The sequence below is a fragment of the Phocoena phocoena genome, chromosome 10 (genome assembly GCF_963924675.1).
Source record: "Phocoena phocoena chromosome 10, mPhoPho1.1, whole genome shotgun sequence".
In the NCBI taxonomy this organism is placed as follows: domain Eukaryota; kingdom Metazoa; phylum Chordata; class Mammalia; order Artiodactyla; family Phocoenidae; genus Phocoena; species Phocoena phocoena.
Window position 1 is genome coordinate 33,405,684 of NC_089228.1, and position 8,695 is coordinate 33,414,378.

General features: G+C 44.7%; 1 pseudogene; it reads left to right on the plus strand.

Annotated features, from left to right (window-relative positions):
* The first annotated feature begins 7,100 nt into the window (after positions 1-7,100).
* Positions 7,101-7,761, plus strand: LOC136129541 (putative uncharacterized protein encoded by ERC2-IT1; annotated as a pseudogene).
* The last annotated feature ends 934 nt before the right edge of the window (positions 7,762-8,695 follow it).

Genomic DNA, 8,695 nt, shown 5'->3' on the forward strand with positions numbered 1-8,695 from the left:
CCAGCTTGGCCATGGGCTGGCTGTGTCATCTTCACTGAGTAGCTCAGTTTCCGTGGGCCTCAGCTTCATCCTTTCTAATCGCCCTACATCCCGGGTTTGATGTGAGGAAGCTGTGAGATGATGCACGTGAAGCCCTCTGCCCAGTGCCAGCATCAGCATTAGCGCCAAGGTGGTACTTGCCACCTCAGGATTTGTATTAGTTATTTACGTTGATATAACAAAGTGCCCAAACTGGGTGGCTTAAACAACAGAAATTGATTGTCCCGCAGTTATGGAGGCTAGAAGTCAAGGTGTCGGCAGGGTTAGTCCCTTTTGAGGGCTGTGACACAGAATCTGTTCCATGCCTTTTCTGCAGTTTCTGTTGGTTTGCTGGAAATCTGCGACATTCCTTGCCTTGTAGATACATCAGGTTGATCTCTGTCTTCATCTTCACATGGCTTTCTCCTGGAGTGGGTGTATCTGTGTCTAACTTTCTTTTTTTTGTAAGGATGCCAATCATGTTGAATTAAGGTTGCAGTGCAACCACATCTTAACTAATTATATCTGCAATGACCCTATTTTTAAATAAGGTCAAATTCTGAGGTACTGGGTGTTAGAACTTCAACATATGAATTTGGGGGGAGGGGGGACAATTCAACCCATAACAGGATTCTATGAATCTTTTTAAGGTTTCTTCCAGTCCCATGAGGGATAATTGAGGTCTGAATAGTTTGGGGCAACCAAAAAAATGAACCTCTATCAGCAGGGAAAGAACATTGTTTTAGGAGTCAGGAAATGTGCCACTTGAGGGAAGTGTCTTGACTTGTTTGACTCTTAAAATGTGTTTACTTGGTTGTGCCTTCTCTGTCATAAGAGGCTAATAATGGTCACCTATACCTTCACTTCCCCCAAAATTATTCTATGGACTGAAGAAGAGTGTGTCTCTAAAGACACCTTGAAACTCTCAAGGCTCTATCTGGGTGCATTATTACTATTCTCACTATTTATAAGGAATAAAGGGAAATGTTGACTCCCATGTGGGGATTCAGCATCTCTTAACAGGGTCTTGCTTCTCCATCCCAGCTCGCCTCTCCCCATCAAAAACCCAGACCTGCTGCTGAAGTTTTCAAAAGCTCCCTGTGTTGTGAGATTTGAGCAAACTTGATCTTCCAGGTTTGACTTAAATATTGTTTCCATTTTGAAGCCTGTCATGTGGGTGTACCACAAAGAGCGTTGGTTTTCCCCCCACCCCCCAAGCCCTGGGCCACGGTATGTAGGCAGTAACAGAATACCAGGAAGAAAGAGAGAGCCTGAAATGGATCCTCAGGCTCTGGGCCTGTGCAGAGACAAAGCAGGATGTAAGTAAAACCATTACTTCTCCCTCCTGATCAAAGGCGAGATGGTAACCCCACCCCTCCTCCCCACCACCCAGCAAGCAATTAACAGAGCCTGGCGTCTCCTCCGAAGTGATGGGGATTCAGCCTGCAGGACCAGCTCTGGCTGATCAGTGATTGAAAGTGAGCGGTATGCCCAGGCTGGAAAATGCTGCATTTACAAATAGAATACACTGTGAAACCCTCCAATGAGGGAGACATACAAACCAACCTTGTTAATGGATTACTCTTTTCATCTGGGTTTGGTACAGATATGAGATCAGAATTTGCCAACAAGACCTAAGAGTAAAAGATTTAATTCGCAGGAACAAAGTAGAACAATGCCTCTTGGATCTTATAACCACCCAGAATTTTATTAAATGTGGATTCTGATTTCGCAGGTCTGGATGGAGCCTGAGAGTTTGCATTTCTAACAGGCTCCCAGGTGGGGTTGCCAGATTTAGAGGAGAAGAAAAGCTGGATGCCCAGTTAAATTTGAATTTCCTATATTTTATCTGCCAACCTTACTCTCAGGCGATGTTGATGCTGCTGGTGTGTGGACCACACTTTGAGTAGCAAGGATGTACATCATCAAAACATAAAACTCTGATGAAAACACGAGGCTGAGTTAGTGGAAGAGCATCTGGTACAATTTGGAAACAAGCCTGTGGCTCACAGGATAGTCACACTAGAAAATGTTGCTCGGTTATTGCCAGAAACAAACCAACAGCAGCAAAGGGTGTGCATGCATCTCTAGAAATGGGGTCCCCTGCATTCCCCCGCTTAGAATCTAGGGGCCACTGTGGGACTCATGTTTGCTTTGTGTATTTATTCACTTCGTCACTTATTTAATGTTGGTGAAGCCAAAGTAAAGTTACTGCTGTAACAGAATAAAAAGAGTAAGAGTAAAAAAGCCTTTTTAAGAACGAAAAATTATGCAGTGTTTTATGCTGAGGGCTTTCGGGTGGCATTTTGCCACATTCGGCCTCCCTTCCCAACCTCCCCTTTGAAATGAAAGGGCTGCCTTGACTCTTGCAACTCAGCCCCTGACAGGTGATCTGTGGAGGAGGTGGGGGCCAGGCTTAGGTTTGCTCTGACATTTGACATGCAAACCCAAGGCTCTGTTCCTTTGAAGCTGAGAGGACTGATTCCAGCTCCTTTGAGGCTCCTGGGCCCACCGGAGCAGCCACTTACAGATTGCTGGAGGTTGGCCCTGAAAGGGAGCTTAACAGTCACTTATTCCAGCCCCTGAATTCCACATATGGAGGGACAGAACTTCGGAGCCCCTTTCCCCTTTGCTGGCCAGTCTGGCATGCAGCCTGTAAGACCTTTATCCCAGGCTGCTACATACGGTTAGAATCTGGTTTTTAGGCTCTGTTTTTTAGGGGTTTCTTTTTTGTTTTGTTCTATTTTAAAGTACTACACTCAGGATTGCCTGCATTGCAAATCTTCCTTGCCTGTATTTCGTAATGGAATCATTTCCCTTCTGTCCATTCATTCTTGGGATTGGGTCGAATCTTGGATATCTGTGTACGGTACCATGACTTTAGTATGCTTGATTTAATTAATCAGAGGCAGCCACTTTACTTTCCCAAATTGAATCGTTTTGTTTTATTCTTCAAGTATTTATTGAGCACCTACTTTGTGGTAGGTCTATGGAAGGTTACAGTCATCTGAAACTAGAGAACAAATAGCCCTTTCTCGTCCAGCCTGTTTTATGCTTGGCTCTACTGCAACAATTAATAAGCATGGGATTTGGGGCTGAAATATTCAGAGATTATTTATTTTAGCACTTTGACAGGCTTTAATTTCTGAAAAAGCTTTAAAATAAGATCATTTTCCAAGTCCCATTTGTAGAAGTAATGCATGCCCCCTACTCCTCAGTAGTATGTCCAGCCTGGTATATTTCACCCAATTTTTATTTTAGTCTGATTTATTTTAGTCTATGATTGATTCATTATTCAATCAATTCTCATTGTTAAAGATTTAAGCTATATTGAAGGAAACAGCTTGAAACCCAGATGCCCCTCTTCCTCTGCTCCCCAACTTCACACTTCTCCTCAGAAGCAGCGTGTGCCAGTTATTCATAGATGTGCCTTTCATGTGCACTCACAAAATATATATGCATTTACACATTTCATTGATAACACAAATTGAGTCCTATTATACAGATTCTTCCGTGATTTGCATTTTTCACTTAACAGTTTGTCTTGGTAAGCCTTCCATCTTTGTACATGTGAATCTGCCTTATTCTTTTCTAATAGCTATAGTAATATTCCATGGAATTCCCCTGCCAAGTTTTATTTAGCCACTCAGAGTTGATGACTATTTAGATTGTTTGCCAGTTGTTGTTATGACGAACAAGATTGCAGTAAACAATTTCGTGTATCTGTCTTCGAAGATATAGGCAAGTATTTCTATAGAATGGAGACCCAGCATTTTAAGTTTCTATGTCAAATGAATCCGATAAGCTGATGAGAACAGGGTTGGGTGCCAACCAGCAAATACATTTCAACCTGAATCTCAAGTTTCTCAGCCCACACTTTTCAATTTGGATTAATTCAGGATTGCCTAAGAGTCTTCCATGCTTGGACACTGCTGGCTGACATTTTGAAAGTTGGAGTTGAGCTTCATAGATAAAAACCTTAGATCTACATCTTAAAATTCCTTAAAATAGTATGGACTTTATTGAGCAGAAAGTGGAAAAGCAGATGAATCAAGGGAGTTTCCTTGATAAGTGGATGCAAAACTCTGTATTGAAAAGAGCATTAGTCTCTCAGGAAAGGAGGTGGGCCATTCTTTTAGAAAATAACTTTTTCATGTTTTTCTTCCCAGCTAAGCCAACTCTACAAAATAGCCCAAACTAAATACCTAATGAGTGTGCTGTGTTGATGTGGATTTTGTTGCACATTTTAAAGTAAAAATAACAGGGTGTAGTAGGTAGAATTCCACAGGTGTCTCCCCATGACTCCTGTCCCGGGTTATTTAAACACTTATCCAGGCACTGGGTGAAGGGACTTTGCAGATGGAATCAAGCTTATTAATCAGCTGATCTTGAAATAAGGAGGGTATCCTGGATTATCCAGGTGGACCCAATATGATGACATAGGCCCTTAAAAGTGGAAGAGGAAAGCAGAAGAGTCAGAGAGATGCAGTGGAATACGAAAGAGGAATGAGAGGGGAGGCAGAAGGAGAGGTCAGAGAGATTATAAGTATGATGAGAGGCTTTGAAGTTGGAGAAAGGGAGCCATGAGCCAGAGAATGCAGAAGGCCTCTTAAAGCTGTGAATGACTCCTAGCTGACAGCTACCAAGGAAAGTCCTATGACCACATGGACCTGAATACTGCCAATGACTTGAATGACTCAGATCCCCAGAAAAGACAGCAGCCCTGCCAGTAACTTGATTCTGGTCTTGGGAGACCCAGAGCAGAGAGATAATAAATAAATTATTTTAACATGCGAAATACGTTGTAATTTGTTATGACAGCAATAGAAAACTAATACAGAGGTTGAACCAACATCTGTGTGTTGGACACAGCAAAAATGGATACCTATAGCAGGCTGTTGTGTTTCTTACTCTTGCATATGAAGCAGGGTAGAGTCCAATGTTATAATATGACAAAGGGTAGGTCACATCTTCTAAATGCTTACCACGCGATAGATGCTTTGCTGGGTGCTTTCTGTGCGTTCCTTACCTTATTCTTTCCAATAGCCCTGCAAGAATTGGTGCTTTTATTATCATCTCCATTTTATAAACGAGAGAACTCAGCCTCACAGAGGTTAGGTACATGGGCAGGGATGACATGGCTTATAAGTAGCGGGGCTGGGACTCAAACCCATACCTATGGGACATCACAGCCTAGCCTGTATTTCACATGAACACTATATTTCACAATTAAATATGAGGCTAATATGTTTCCATACGCAAAACCACTGATATTTAAACTCTAAACATTCACATTTAAGAATGCCTTTTGTCACATAAAGCCTACTGACCTTGTTTTAATACCCTTGGAATACTACACCATCAGATGCTGAGCAAGGAGGAAAAAAAAAATCAAAGCTGGTTGGTCAAGGAAACAGGAGACCCCTGTTCCCCCCGCTCCAGGCCCTTCAAGTCAAAGCACAGTGCACACTCTTATATTTCTCTTCAAATCCTTGGAGGTCCCACTTGCTCTAGATTGTGTCAAAGATTGTACACTCTTCCCCACACCAGGCACTCAATTCTAGAGGTGGAAGCTGTGATGCAGACATTTTTATACCTTGAGCATAAACATCAGGAACCAAAAGGAGTATCGAGTGGAGCAAATGTGATGCATAACTGACATTTTTTTCTAGGGCGGGCCGATGTGCTGATTTGATCTCAGTTGTCTGTACAAAAAGCGTGACTTCAAATTCAGCCAACGGGAAGTCAGAGCATGCAGCAGACCCCTCCTTGCCTTCATTCATTCACGTATTCAAACATTTAACAAATAGGAACCAAGCTTCTGTCATGTGCCAGAGTTTGCACTGGAAGCTGAGGCTACAGTGATGAATAAGACAGGCTCCGTGTTCATGGATCTTCCAGCCTAGAGAAGGAAGAATGGGTCAGCGGGTAGTTGCAGGCTGGTCTAGTCAAGCTGTGATGGAGTAGGTACTGGATGCCACGAGAACATGGGGAAGAGATGCCAAGCTCAGCTTCAGAAACCAAAAATTGGGGTCCCTAAACTGGGACCTACAGGAAAAATACAGGCAAATACGGGGTGGAGGAGAATGTTCCAGACCAAAGGAATGTCATAATGGAGGTCTGATCTGGAAGCATACTAAGTCCATAAATATATCTGGAGTATGGAAGGCAAAGAGGCAGACTAGCAAAGGATGAGGCTGAAGGTGTCAGTGAGGACTGAGGTCAGAAAGGCTTTCTACTGCTTTAGGGAGTTTGAACTTTGTTTCAGTGGTTTCCAGGTTCCCTTGTAATAAAGAGCTGAGCAGAGACATGATCAGATGTGGGTGCTTTAGAACAGCGGTCCCCAACCTTTTTGGCACCAGGGAGCGGTTTCATGGAAGACAGCTTTTCCACGGGCCAGGGGCGGGAGGGGGGAGCGGGGAGGGGATGGCTCAGGCGGTAACGCGAGTGCTGGGGAGTGGCAGGTGAAGCTTCACTTGTCGCCCGCCGCTCACCTCCTACTGTGCCACCCCGATGCCTAACAGGCCCGGGGGTTGGGGACCCCTGCTTTAGAAGGATCCCTCTGGTGGAACTATCAAGAATGGGTGTTGGAGAGTGAGTGGATGCAAGGAGACCCTTGGGAGGCTAGAGAAGTGTGGTCTGTAGAGGAAGGCTGGGATTAGGAATAGAGGAAGGCTGGGATTAGGGATAGAGAAAGGCAGCTGGATTCCAGACCTATCTGGGAAGGAGAGTCAATGGAATTTGGTTGTGACGTGGAGGGAGAAAAGGGAGTCTAGGATGACAGCCAGGCCTGACTTGGCTAAATCTTATTCCAAATACTCTTCTAGGCTGACAGGCCCGAGTTGTGGTCCACAGAGGTGAGATGGGGTTATAATCTGCAATTTGTAGAAGGCCTGAGGTGTAGGGAATCAGCCGGGAAGCATGTCTTCCTTCTGCTGCGTGGGGCAGCCAAGAGCGCCTCTGTGGATGGGCGTCTTGGGGCTTTCAGAGCAGGTGACTCCTCTGGGTTGTTTTGAATACGCTGACAAGAACAAAAGCTTTCAAGAAAACGACGTCCCAACTCCTTACTGAAGCAGGAAATGATGAGCAGTTTCAAACGTTCGCTGTCTTTTCTTTGCTCTTGCTTTCTGCAGAGAAGAAGGCCTTTGCCGTTGAAGGTGGTGGGTGCAGGTTGCCCTGTGGGTTTGGGGAAGGGTCAGTGCACCTATAACCTGCCCACTCCATGTGCCTTGAGGTGCTATAATGTCTGGACAGGTGTCCTGACTCTTGGCTTCGACAGGTCCTGTCAAGGCTGCCAGTCAGTTGGGACTGGACCCTGGGAAGAGCCTGCAGGCCTGAGACTTGGTAACATTTGCCTGGTTAAACACCTGTGGCTGCTGTGACCCCGTAGCTAAGCCCTGTCACAGGCTGACAGGTCAGGGCTACTGAGATCCACTTACTGGTGATGGTCCTTCAGTCTTCTTATTACTCTAACTCTGCATCAGCAGAGGGAGATTTTTCACGAGCAAGTGTGTGAAGTATGTTCAGTGCCTAACAGTGGTGTACAGCTGCTATCTGCTGCTGTCTGCTGCTTTGATCTGCCCATAATCGGTCTCCTTCTCTTCTGAAACCAGCAGCCAGATTTTCTTTGGGAAATCCCTTTGTTTCCACAGTTCTGGGGCAGTTACTCTTTGCCCAGCACTGTGTCAGGTATGGGCACTTGGCTCAAGCCAGCCAATCAGAATCCTCGACCCCCAGACCTGATCACTCAGAGGGAGCTGTCCTTTGGGCCACAGTGATTGGCTCAGGGGTGGGCACAGGACCCAGCTAGTCTCATTCTGAGTTTAGGACTGTTTGGATAAAGAAATGCTTGTTCTATAGAATTGCAAGCTGGGATGATGGCATTTGGGGTACTGGGGGCCACAGCCTGCCTGAGAAGGTAGTAAAAAAAAGAAGAAAGCAGACAAGAGTGATGGGGCGGGGGGGGGGGGGCAGAGACAGATCCCTAGGGACGTTGTCTGAGCCCTTGAATTCAGCTGTGCCCAAAGCCAGCCTAGTCCTGCATGATCTAGTTACAAGAGCTAATAAATGTCTTTTTCAGTAAGCCAGTTTGAGTCCTGATGTGTCTGTTACTGAGTCTTGGTTCAAGTCAATTGAGCAAGTATTTGTTGAGATCTATGGTGGGAGCTGTACCTCAGAGCTGTAGGGAACACGCGAGACGTGGTGAGGTCACAGCCATAATTATTATAATTATTATTGTTCTATGAATTGGACATTTGTCCTGTTACCAGACACTCCTTTTCACTTTACACACATTACTTATTTGGTCCTTTGAGTAAATCTTTGAATTAGAAATAATTACTTGAATTTTACAGAGGAGAAAACCTGGATCCAGAGAGGCTAAGAAATATATCCAATATAATATCATAATAACAACAGTAAAAAAAATAGCTAGTCAGTGAAGAGGTATGATGTGAGTTGTGATCTACCATGACTCCAAAGTCTGTGTTCTCACCACCTGGCTTTCTTGCCTCCTACCCTTGTGTACTCATACTCTGGCCAGGGAGACATAAAGGAAATACCCTGTGTGCTGCAGGACAGGTGAGATTATTCCCTCCCACCCCAAGAACTTGGAAATAAAGAAAATAGATTGCATACCCATGAAAGCAACATAGAATGGATCAGAGCAGAGATTTGC